This window comes from Sorex fumeus, unplaced genomic scaffold (genome assembly GCF_029834395.1).
Source record: "Sorex fumeus unplaced genomic scaffold, SorFum_2.1 ptg000041l, whole genome shotgun sequence".
In the NCBI taxonomy this organism is placed as follows: domain Eukaryota; kingdom Metazoa; phylum Chordata; class Mammalia; order Eulipotyphla; family Soricidae; genus Sorex; species Sorex fumeus.
In genome coordinates this window covers 2,779,142-2,791,930 of record NW_026606098.1, presented here as the reverse complement: position 1 = coordinate 2,791,930, position 12,789 = coordinate 2,779,142, and positions in this window count along the sequence as shown.

Genomic DNA, 12,789 nt, shown 5'->3' with positions numbered 1-12,789 from the left:
AACCTGGGTTGGCCAAGTACAAGGCAAACACCCTACCCACTGTGCTATTGCTCCAGCCCTACACAGTTGTTCTTAATACAGTTGTTGCAGATATTCAGTGTTCCAATACTAATCCCGCCCACCACCCGTGGGACCGTCCCTCCACCAAAGTCCTCCATTTCTCACCCACTCTCCAAGCCTGCCCCCTTAAAAGGCACATAATAATTTACTTTATATTGCTTGTCACAGCAAATGAAATTATATATAAAACAATAGTCCAGTAAAAGAATATTTGTGAAGATTGTTATATCTCACAATGACGTTACAAAAGTCCTTGTCTGATTCACTGAGCTATTTGGCGCCAGGTGCGTCTTCTGTGTTAAGTGCTTTTGCTCACTGAACTTCGTGGGACTCTGCACAACTTTCCCACCTAATTTGCTGGTCTCCTACAGGGCTACCGGCTCTATAAACTTGGGAGGTGTCAGGAGCTGCACAGGCAGTCACAGGCTCCAGAGGCTGTGCCGCTCAGGTCATTTAGCAGCTTGGCGTCTCATCACGATTGGCAGTGGAGTATGAGGCTGGGCTGCTTATATGCCGGGGATATCTGGTATGGGAGGGCCCTGCGTCTTTCAGCTGGGCAGGGAGTGGGACTTTTGGACAAGGTCCCTACAGGGTGTGAGAGATAGAGAAGCAAAGGCAGAGTCATGAGAGTCTCCTAAAGAAGCCAGAAGTAGCTAGGCCTAGGTTTCGGTTCCAGAATTCCTGGAATTGAGCCCAGATATCTGGAATTGAGTCATGAATTCCCCAAAATGAGATTGCCATGGTGAGGTCAACTAAGGGTTACCAATCAGATGCAGGTAGGGATATATATATGTGTATATATATATATATATATATATATATATATATATATATATATAACCCTATATAACCCTTATACAACTCCAACTTATAACCAATCAGCTAAGAACAAGCAGTGGAAAGCCCCTCCGACTGTGGCCCAAAAGGGTGGTCCACGGAAAGTCCCTGTTATATAACGTTATGATATAAAAGCCCCTCAGTTTTGAGACTTGGGGCGCCACTAGTTCTGAGAAGGCTTCACTGTGTCAGTGACCCGGACGAGGATCCTAGCTCGAGTTAGCCAATAAAGACCCTTTGCTTATTGTATCACAACTTGTCTTCGTGTGATTCCTCTGAAAGAGATGTCGGCCCCTGTTTTACAGGTGCTCAGCCTTTTTTTTTGGATGATGGCTCAGGCTCCTAAGATTGAGGGAAGCAGGTAGATGCTCCTGTACTTACAAGCCCTCCAGAGTCCTGGATGCCACAACATGTTCTGGTGAAGCAGTTCCAGGCCAGCCTAGAATTCAGGAGATAGAACCAGCACCCACCTTTGCATCAAAGGAGCAGAAGAAGAGCTGACTGCCTGGAGTCTACCCCAGAAGCTGATGTTTGTGCTCTGCCGGTCACCAGTACTCGTCCCCTCTCTCTCGTTCCTGCTGACCTAGGGTATTGCTGCCACATCTACCCTCGTCTTCCTCCTGACTTTCCTGATTTGATTTTTGTTTGGGAGCCAGCCGTACCTGGATGGATTTAGGGCTTCTTTCTGGCTCTATGCTCAGGGATCTTGTCTAGAAGTGCTCAGGGGACCAATGTGTGGTGCTTGGGACCAAACTGGGATCAGTAGTGTGCCAGGCAAGGCCCGTAACCACTGTACTCTCCTCTCTCCTGATCTGAAGTCACAGCCATAAAGCCCATTCTGTCCTCCATGGACACATGGACATGCCCCTCTGGGGACATTCGTCATGTGGTCATAGCTGTATTTCAAGGTTATGGCCTGCCTCCCTCCCTTCTCTGTAACCAGCATCGTTCTCTATTCCACGGCTAAGCATTAATGCTCACCTCCAGTTCTGGGACGTTGCCATTCCTCCTGGATACACCTGTGTACAAACTGAAAAGGGAGAAAGTCAGAGTAAAGTGAATATCCCCAGAAGCTCTGAGCACCCATGAGACCAGCAGAGCTGACCCCTGTCCCCCCCTCCCACTCCCACAGATCTACCCATATCTGCATACCCCTGGCAGTTGGCAGTGGCTCTTGGCTGCTATGCGCCCTTGTGTGGGGTCCTGTGTCTCTGAGTGGAGCCCTTGGGTTCCACCCTCCGTCCTGGATGCCCTGTGATGGGAACAGCAATGGGACAAGGTTGAGCAGTTTGGGCCTTAAACCCTACGGGCAGCTCCAGGTGACTCTCGGGATGCATCGGAGGCGTGGAGGATCCTCTTTACACAGCCGAGTGCTGGGATCTTGGGTACTCAGCAGAGTGCCAAGAATTCTGCATATGCGACTTATGACTGGGATCCCAGGTACACAGCTGAGTGTACACAGCCCAGCCTGGGGATCTTATGTACACAGCAGAGTGCCAGGGATCCTGTGTACATAGCCAGTGCCTGGGATTCCATGTACACAGCCTATGTCTGGGATCCTGTGTACACAGCCTGTGCCTGGGATCTCATGTACACAGACTATGCCTGGGATCCCATGTACGCAGCTGAATGTTGGGATCCCATGTACACAGCCTATGCCTGGAATCCCATATACACAGACTATGCCTGGGATCCCATATACACAGACTATGCCTGGGATCCCATATACACAGACTATGCCTGGGATCCCATATACACAGACTATGCCTGGGATCCCATATACACAGACTATGCCTGGGATCCCATATACACAGACTATGCCTGGGATCCCATATACACAGACTATGCTTGGGATCCCGTGTACACAGCTGAGTGCCTCAGATTCTGTATACATAGTCTAGTGTCTGCAATTGCATATACACAACTGAGTCTGGGGCTCCCATGTACAGAGCAGAGTGACTGGGATTCCCGGTATACATCCAAGTAACTGAGATCCCATGTACACAGCCCATGCTTGGGATCCTGTGTACACAGCTGAGTGCTGTGATCCCGTATACACAGCCTATGCTTGGGATCCCTTGTACACAGCCTATGCCTGGGATCCCATGTACGCAGCCAAATGCTGAGATCCCGTGTACACAGCCTATGCCTGCAATCCTGTGTACAGACTATGCCTGGGCTCCCATGTACACAGCTGAGTGCTGGGATCCCATGTACAGAGCCTATGCCTGGGATCCCATGTACACAACCTATGCCTGGGATGCCATGTACACAGCTGACTGGGGATCTCAGCAGCGAGGTCTCCCTCATGGCTGACAGCACGTCCACAGCACGTCCTAACTTGCTCCCAAGTCAGGGTGAAGGCGAGTCCTCAGAAAGGTGTCGGGCATGAGCGAGCAGTGGCATGCCGGCCAGGGGTGCCAGCTGTGGGTCATTGTGAGCAGTTTCCTCCCCGAGGGAAGAGTTTCCAGTCACTCAGGCCTGTGTTGGGGCCAGGGACCTGCCGCCCCCAGCCATAAGGCGGAAGAGCTGGAGGTGTAACTGTGGGATGCAGGAGAGGGGGCGAGGGGACCAAGGCATGTGTGTGTGAGTGTGTGCATGCATGTGTGTTTGTGTGTGAGTATGTGTGCCTGTGTGTGTGTGAGTGGGTGTGTGCCTGTGTGTGCATACGTGTGAGTGTGTGTGAGTTTGTGAGTGTGTGTGAGTGTGTGCATATGTGTGAGAGTGTGTGCGTGTGTGTGTGAATGTGTGTGTGGTGTGTGTGTGTGTCAGGAAAGCATTCACCTCCAGGCTGTGTTTTGTTGCTTGAGGGATGATTCATTTGGCCTATTTTCTATCCCTGCCTGCCTTGAACTTGCATTAGCTGCGATCCAGATTCCAGCTCCGCATCAGGGCAGAGTGTGCGTGCGTGCGTGCATGCGTGCGTGTGTGTGTGTGTGTGTGTGTGTGTTTTGTGGGGGAGGGTCCCAAGCTGCCTTTGAGTCTCAGCACCTGCTCTGTCTGGTGCAGCCAACCCCAGTTTCTTCAACCAAGAAAAAGGGCATCAGTCCTTCCCACCCCCTTTCTTGGGCATGGACCACCTGAGGACCTTGAGAGATGCTTCCTCTGCTGGAGAGACCTGTCCGGTGCCAGACTACCCCTCCTGCCTTTCACAGGATGTTTCCTATCAATTCCATTCTATCCCTCTCCCTCTCTCTCCCTCTCTCTCCCTCTCCCCCTCCCTCTTTCTCCCTCCCTCTACTCTCTCTTTCTCTCTCTCTTTCTCTCTCTCTCTCTCCTCTCCCTCTTCCCCTCACTCTCTCTGTACTTTCTCTTTGGGGCCATACCTGGTGGTGTTCAGGGCTTACTCCTGGTTCCACGAACACTTCTGGGGATTGAACTAGGGTCCACTGTGTACAAGACAAACACCGTCCCCCTGCCCATCCTATCTCTCTGGTCCTGGTCAGAATTAAAAAAAATCTTGGCCACACCTTGTGGTGCTCAGGGCTTACTTCTGGGTTTGTGCTCAGGGACCCCTCCCAGAGCAGTACTGGGGTGGGCGAGGACCAAATGACAATCTGGAGATGGACCCGTGGCTGGTCGCATGCAAGGTAAGTTCCTTATCCACTACATTCTCTGGCCCCAGAACAAATTGTTGTCTTGGAATAATCCAAACAGAAGCCGAGTATTAGGTCTATATAAGGAATCTGAATTCTTCCAGGCCTGGGCACCTGTGTCCACTCTCCAGGGCCTTCTGTCATTTTATCTGACCCCCAGAGCCACCTTTCCCCGCTTTTAACTTCTAATCATCCCTTTACATAGGTTGGTTTTCAATGATACACTCCTGAAACAAACCAATCTCACTTCAGCTTCTGAAAAAGTGCAGTTAATCTTATTGCATCTTGAATTGAGGTAGTGTGGGTTGCTTAGGGGTACAATTTTACCCCTTTTCTAAATATATGTTTACCATACTGCAACCTCCATGTAGGTGAAGCCCCCTTCGAAATGAGGAGCAGGGGGGTATTAGGAACACAGCCTTGGGAGACTCAGCTACCATGCAGGGTCTGAGTGGGGGGGGGGGGGGGTTGGGAAGAGAGGAATGAGGGGGAAGGGAGCTGATGGCAGAATGCAGAGTGGAAGACAAAAGTCACAGCAGTTCTGGGGATTGAATTGGGTTCCACTGTGTGCAAGACAAGCACCTTCTCCCATAGAGTGAGAGTTGGGGCCTTAGACATATACTTCTAAGGGGATGGTTAGAATGTGAAACTCCTAGTTTTTTTTTCAATTTTTCTAAAGTTTTTTTTCTTTTTCTTTTTTAAAATTTTTTTATTAGTGAAACACCATGAGGTACAGTTATAGACTTACAAATTTTTGTGCTTGGGTTTCAGTTATACAATGATCAAGTACCCATCCCTCCACCAGTGCTCATCCTCCACCACCACGGGTCCCAGCATCCCTCCCACCCCCCATCCCCCCATCCCACCCTGCCTCTGTGGCAGGGCATTCCCCCTTGTTCTCTCTCTTTTCTTTTGGGTCCTGTGTTTCGCAAGATAGGCATTGAGTGGCAATCATGTTTGGTCTATAGTCTACTGAGTGCCCGAGAACAGATGACTGGTTAAAGAAACTTTGGTACATTTACACAATGGAGTAGTATGTAGCTGTTAGAAAAGATGAAGTCATGAAATTTACATACAAGTTGTACTACATGGAAAGTATCATGTTAAGCGAAATGAGTCAGAAAGAGCAGGATAGACACAGAAAGATTGCATTCATCTGGGGAACATCATGGTCCTCCCGTTGTTCATCAATTTGCTCAAGCAGGCCCAGTAAGGTCGCCATCATGAGACTTGTTGTTACTGTGTTTGGCATATCGAATACATCACAGGTAGCTTGTCAGGCTTTGCCATGCGGGCGAGATACTCTTGGTAGCTTCCCAGGCTCTCCGAGAGGGGCGGAGGAATCGAACTCGGGTTGGCCATGTTGGCCGTTTGTAAGGCAAACGCCCTACCGCTGTGCTATTGCTCCAGCCCTGGGGAACATAAAGCAACAAAATGGGAGACTAACACCCAGGAGTGGCTGAGATTAGTACCAGGAATTTTGATCCATGACTTGGAGGCCAGCCACACGTGTTAGGGGAAAAGGAAGCTCAGATAGAGAAGAGAGTACCAAATAAAGGGTGTTGGGAGGATCCACCCAGGGTGGGAGAAGCATGCTGAAACTCCTAGCTTTTTACTGGGTCCCTTCTTTCTTTCTTTCTTTCTTTCTTTCTTTCTTTCTTTCTTTCTTCTTTCTTTCTTTCTTTCTTTCTTTCTTTCTTTCTTTCTTTCTTCTTTCTTTTGTTTTATGTCCCAGTTTTTGGGCCACACCCAGCAATGCTCAGGGGTCATTTCTGCTCTGTGCTCAGGAATCACTCCTGGTGGTGCTTGCGGGACCATATGGCATGCCGGGGATCAAACCCAGGTTGGCTGTATGCAAGGTAAACAACCTCCCCGCTGTGCTATCGCTCCAGCCCCTTTTTGCTTCATTCATGGAAGCTTCCAGAAGATAGGTTCCTGGGTTAGAGAGGTTCTCTTTCAGGTTCAGGGTCAATCTCAGGTTTAATACACACAGCCTGGCAAGCGGGTGCCCCCAGGAATGTTTCTGGGTGAATTATAAGCTCATTAATAGGCACTGAGGATGCATTTATGATTAGTCCGTAAATGAACACTTCCATCTGTATAATATTTCCATAACTAATGGGAAATTAAATATTCTGACCTACTTTCCTCCAACCCCTTCCCCTCCCTAGTCCTGTTCTGGTGACAGATCCTGTACCCACTTGGGGGACCCACGGCCACACTCAGGGTCTCCCCCTGCAAACTCCCATGGCCAGCACCGCCCCCTCCCCCCATCTGCACCCCAGGTTGGCCTGATTGCTGGGAGGCTGGTTTTGAGGCCAGTGGAGGAGTTGAGCACTTGGCAGCGGCTGGGAAGTTGGAGGCTTGGATTCTCACGGTCTTCGGGGCGTCTAGAAAGAACCAGCCCTGCTGAGACCTCAGCTGTGGCCCAGAGCTACTGACTTCAGAGTTCTCTAATGGGTGAACAGAGTACACATCTCCAGGTTTCCAGCCACTGCACTTACGGTCTTTTGTTCCTCAGGTCTCCTACCCCTCAGCAAGGAGCCAGGGCTCTGGGCTACTTCCTCCTGAGGGGAGCTGCAGAGCCAGTGGGAGGGACACCCAAGGGTGAGCAGGCATGGGGTGGCACTCATGAGATTTCCAGCTAGGCTGGGAGGAGCCAGAGGGTGCCCTTGCCTCTCTATCTCTGTGTTAGACTCTTCTAGACACGCCAAAGGGCATGGGGGCAGTGGGTTGGGGGCCTCCCTAAACCATGTCCTCCTGGCTGCGGGGAGATGAGGGTTTCCCTTCCCCTGGCAGGGCCTGTGACTCTCTGGGGTGAGGAAGGTCTCAGGGTGTGGTGAGGCCAATTTTCCTGGCTGAGTGCCAGCAAGAATTAACGTTGTCAGGACGACTGTCTGACCCACAGTAGTATTCAGCCTCCCTGCAATCCTCATGGAAAGTCCAGTGACGTTTTTAAAGACGTAGAACAAACACTATTGAAATCTGTATGGAATTCCCCAAAAAACCCTCTGAGGGGCTGGAGCGATAGCACTGCGGGTAGGGCGTTTGCCCTGCACGTGGCCGACCCGGGTTCTATTCCCAGCATCCCATATGGTCCCCTGAGCACCTCCAGGTATAATTCCTGAGTGCAGAGCCAGGAGTAACTATCCTCTGCATTGCCGGGTGTGACCCAAAAAGTAAAAAACAAAACAAAACAAAAAAACTCCTCTCTGAATGCCAAAGCAAATCTGAGAAAAAGGAAGTGGGGAGACGTGGCATTTCTCAACTTTAAGTTTTCCTAGAAAGCCATAGTAATCAAACAGCCTGGCGCAGGACCAAGGGCAGACTATCAGACCCCTGGATTAGAATCGAGAACCAAGAGGTAAACCCTCAGATTAATGGAAAGTCCATATCTGATGAAGAATCTGGGTGCACGAAGTAGAGCAAGAAGAGCCCCTTCAACCAGTGGTGCTGGGAACACCTGGTAGCGTCATGGACACCAAACCAGAAATTGGGTCCACTTCTCACACCGTACACAAAAGTTGATTCAAAGGGGATTAAAGACCTGGAAATGATTAGAGCAGCATCTGTAAAATACATCAAAAAGGTAAACACCCGCCATATCTGAAAGGACCCTCTCGTTTATTTATTTATTTACTTTGGCTGGAGCAATAGCACAGAGGGTAGGGCGTTTGCCTTGCATGTGGCTGACCCGGGTTCGAGTCCTCCATCCCTCTCGGAGAGCCCGGCAAGCTACCGAGAGTATCCCGCCCACACGACAGAGCCTGCCAAGATCCCCGTGGTGTATCGGATATGCCAAAAGCAATAACAGCAAGTCTCACAATGGAGACGTTACTGGTGCCCGCTCGAGCAAATTGATGAACAACGGGAGGACAGTGCTACAGAGCTACCTAGTTACTTTGGGAGTCACACCTGATGATGCTCAGGGATTGCTTCTGGCTCTGCACTCAGGAATTATTCCTGGTGGTGCTTGGGGGAGGGGGAGGGGTGGTAAATGGGATGCTGGGGATTGAATCCCGGTCAGCTGCAAGTACCTGCTGTAACTATCTCTCTGGTCCCAAGTACTGAAAGGATCCTGCTGGAGAGGAAAGATGTTCAAGTAGCTTCTGGGAAGGAGAAGGGAAAAACTGGGGAAAACGTCGGAGAGCATTCAGTGGAATGGGCGCTCAGGGGCGCTCAGGGCAGGGAAGGGGCTGGGGAGGGCCCCTGAGGGCGTATAGCTCACCTCCTCTCTTCTGAAAAGGGTTGGTGGTTGGGAATACAGTGCAGGCAGGCTGAGTCACCCCCACAGGCAAGGAAAGGTCTCAGAGCGGTTGCCCGCGTCAGTGTGAGCACCAGCCACGGCTTTCGGAGCTTCTAGTCAAACAGCTCCTTTGCCTTCTTCTCTCTGACATCTCTTCCCAAAGTGACCTGATGTAAGAAAACAGGCTCGGAACAACTGGACCCTCCCTCTCTCGACATTCTGAGCAGCACCAGCTGTCACTAAGGTCGCAGCATCTCAGGGCACATTTTCTACCACAGCATGGCAGGGGGGAAGCCTGTATGGTTCAATGTTCCTTGGTACATTTTCCACCAGGCTCCAAATAAATGTCTGATATTTATCCAGGATCACTGTCCTCCCGTTGTTCATCGATTTGTTCATCGAGTGGGCCCAGTAATGTCTCCATTGTGACAATTGTTACTGTGTTTGGCATATCGAATACGTCACGGGGAGCTTGCCAGGCTCTGCCGTGCGGGCGAGATACTCTCGGTAGCTTGCCGGGCTCTCCAAGAGGGGCAGATGAATCGAACTCGGGTTGGCCATGTTGGCCGCTTGCAAGGCAAACGCCCTAGCCGCTGTGCTATCACTCCAGTATAGCTGGGAAAAAAACAAAACAGGCACTGAATGTATTTATTTTTTTCCTTTTTGGGTCACAACCAGCAATGCTCAGGGGTTCCTCCTGGCTCTGCGCTCAGGAATTACTCCTGGCGGTGTTCGGGGGATCATATGGGATGACGGGGATCGAACTCCAGTCGGCTGTGTGCAAAGCAGCTGTGCTATCCCAACTGTACTATCGCTCCGGCCCCAGGCACTGAATTTATGCACAGAAAAGTTACTAGTGAATAACATGGGACACATAAATGTACACGCATCATGGGCTTGTAGGTACAGGTTGACTCACTTTCTGGGTCATTCAGGCGTCACCCTCTCTAGAACTGCTTTAAACTTATGAAATGACTCTTGAGATCAGAAAGCAGCTGACACATGGCCTCCCTTGATAGAACCTTCCAGACTGTTACCCGTGGCGTGCGGGTGGGAGCACCCTGTCTAGCACTTCTCACGACTCTTCAGAGCGTTTATTTGCAGCTGTTTTCAAAACACTCCTCAGTTGTGTTCATTCCATTTTGTTAATTTGCTCAAGTTTTTGTAGTTGCTGTCATATCAAATCATAACAGGGTAATAAAAGCCAGTAATTTGTAGGTGATGGCTGATGATGAGGAACCAAACGGATGCCAGAGAGAGAGAGAGAGAGAGAGAGAGAGAGAGAAATAGGCTTATAGATCTGATCGCAATATTTTTATCTTCAAAATTCCTTTCCCCTCACACCTCCTGGGGGGAAATATATTTGTTTTGGTGGGCCGGGGGTGGGGGTTTGTTTGTCTAGAGGACATAAGTCTTTGGAGAAATTTTTCTTCAAGTAGTCTCTCGGTTGCCAAGTCTCCATGACAACGGTTGAAAACACGCTGAGTTGTTTTGTGGAAAAGGAAAAAGAAAAAAAAAAGGAAGAAACTCAACAATAGTAACAAATGACTGGAAGTGAGCTCGAGAGGTAATTAAGGGACGTTCTGGCTGGGCTGAGAGGGCATCGTGTGCCCACCGTGCCTCACCCATTGGCAATGGTCTTTGTTTTGTATCCCTTTGGGTCTCTTGCTGGCTTGTGCAGTGAAAGTTTTGGAAAATCCAGCCCCATTTCCGGCTTCCCTTGGGCAGGGGGATGGTGAATACGCGTGTTCCTTTCCCCAAGTCCTGTGCATTTTTTTTCAGGTTCCCTCATGGGAGCCTCAAAGCAACTGTCATCTGTGAGACAAACGATACCACCCTTCTGCCATGGCTAGGTCAGTAGTTTGAAATTTGGGGGGACATTCTCCTGGGGAGGCTGTACCCCCTCACCCCAAAAGGGGACGGCAGAGCTGATGTGACTTTCTCGGAGTACACAGCAGTCCTGTGCCAGTGGCCGCCAGAAAGGCACCGCAACAGAAACACAGAGCCTCTCCTGCCCGGCGTCACCCGATTTCTCTGCCCTGGGGGTGACTGAGATTTTGCCCCTCTGTCCCCACAAGGCCTTCAGAGAGTGGACAGAGAGAGACGGGATGCTGGGACAGGGTCCAAAGGAGGCTTGGCCTAGGGGGCGGGGGGATGCTCGTTCTGACTCGAAGTTGCTCAATTATTTATTGATTTGGGAGGCTGAGTTTCCCCACGGAGAAACCAGCATCCGAAGGCCTCTTGCTGTCAGTCCTGATGAGCGTGGTTGGGGCTCGCGGGAGGTCGGCTGACTCACAGAGACAATGGACACCACCAGTCTCCAGTCGGAGACCTGGGGACGTGGGGGACCAAAGAGGAGGTGGGCTCTGCCTCTCTCTTCCCCTACCCTCTGCTCTGATCTCAGCAATGGAGCGGTTGAATATTGAGGCCCCGTACTGCAGTCTTTGTTTTTTTATTGTTATTATTTATTTATTTATTTGAAATTTTTATTAGTGAAACACCATGAGGTACAGCTGTAGACTTACAAATTTTTGTGCTTGGGTTTCAATTATATAATGATTGAGTACCCATCCCTCCACCAGTGCCCATTTTCCACCACCACTGATTCCAGTATCCCCCCCTCCCCCCATTCCCCCTCACCCCATCTCACCCTGCCTCTGTGGTAGGTCATTCCCTTTTGTTCTCTCTCTCCTTTTGGGTGCTGTGGTTTGCAAAAGAGGCATTGAGTGGCAATCATGTTCCGTTTATAGTCTACTTTCAGCATGCATCTCTTATCCTGGGAGGATCCTCCCAACACCCTTTATTTGGTGCTCCCTTCTCTATCTGAGCTGCCTTTTCCCCTAGCATGTGCAGCTGGCCTCCAGACCATGGAGTGAACCTCCTGGTGCTTATCTTGATTATTCTTGGATGTTATTCTCCTATTTTGTTATTTTATATTCCCCAGATGAATGCAATCTTTCTATGTCTGTCCCTCTCTTTCTGACTCATTTCGCTTAGCATGATACTTTCCATGTAGTACCACTTGTATGTAAATTTCATGACTTCATCTTTTCTAACAGTTACATACGTTCCAGAGTCTTGAGCATCTACGATTGTCATGTTGGCTGCTGAGACTCTGGGAGTCCTGGGGAAAGGTTGTGGGTCAGCTGCTGTGTGGTGTTGGCTGGGCAGGAGAGGGCCTGACCCCTCCCAAGATTGCCTCAGAAGTGTCAGTTGGGCATGGGTATTCGAGAGATTTTTTGCAACTAAGTTCATCTCTTTTAAGATTTATATATGAGTCTCCAGAGCAAGGCTGAGCTTACACGGTGGTGGCAGTGAGGTATGGTGTATCGCCGGGGCTTCTGAAGTTTGGGGGGTGCAGGTCGCCCATGGTGACTCTGAGAAGGGCTTGCATTTTCATTCTGGGAATTCTTTAGCGTGTCCCCCCTTCGCTACGTACATGGATGTGAGCTGTGGGCTGCAAGTAGATTCCCCCGCCCCCACCCGAGGGAGTCTCAGCTTCTCCATCTGAACTGGGTAAGGGAAACTTCCTCCTTCACAGCAGAGCATGGTAGGGGTCAGCCGCCTGTTTTATGTGTCAGCCTGGCTTGGCGGTGGCGCCCTGCTCCTGGACAAAACTTCGAGGTTTTGCTAGGGAGAGACCTGCAAGAATGATGCTGATTTGGGCCAGAGCAATAGTACAGCGGGGAGGGCACTTGCCTTGCACATGTGGATTTATTTTATTTATTTTTTATTTTGCTTTTGAGGTGACACCCAACAATACTCAACGGTTCCTCCTGACTCTGCACTCAGGAATTAACTCCTGGCAGTGCTGTGGCGGGATCCTATGGAGGGGGACCCTATTCGATGCTGGGAATCGAATTCAGGTCTGCTGCGTGCAGGGCAAACACCCTCCCCGCTGGACTATCACTCCGGCCCTCTGCCTGCGCTTTATTCCCAGCACCCTATATGGTGCCCTGAGCCCCACCAGGAGTGACCCTGGGCTCAGAGTCCAGGAGGAATCCCTGAGCACCACCAGATACTTTCTCCAAAAAAAAAAAAAAAATAAAG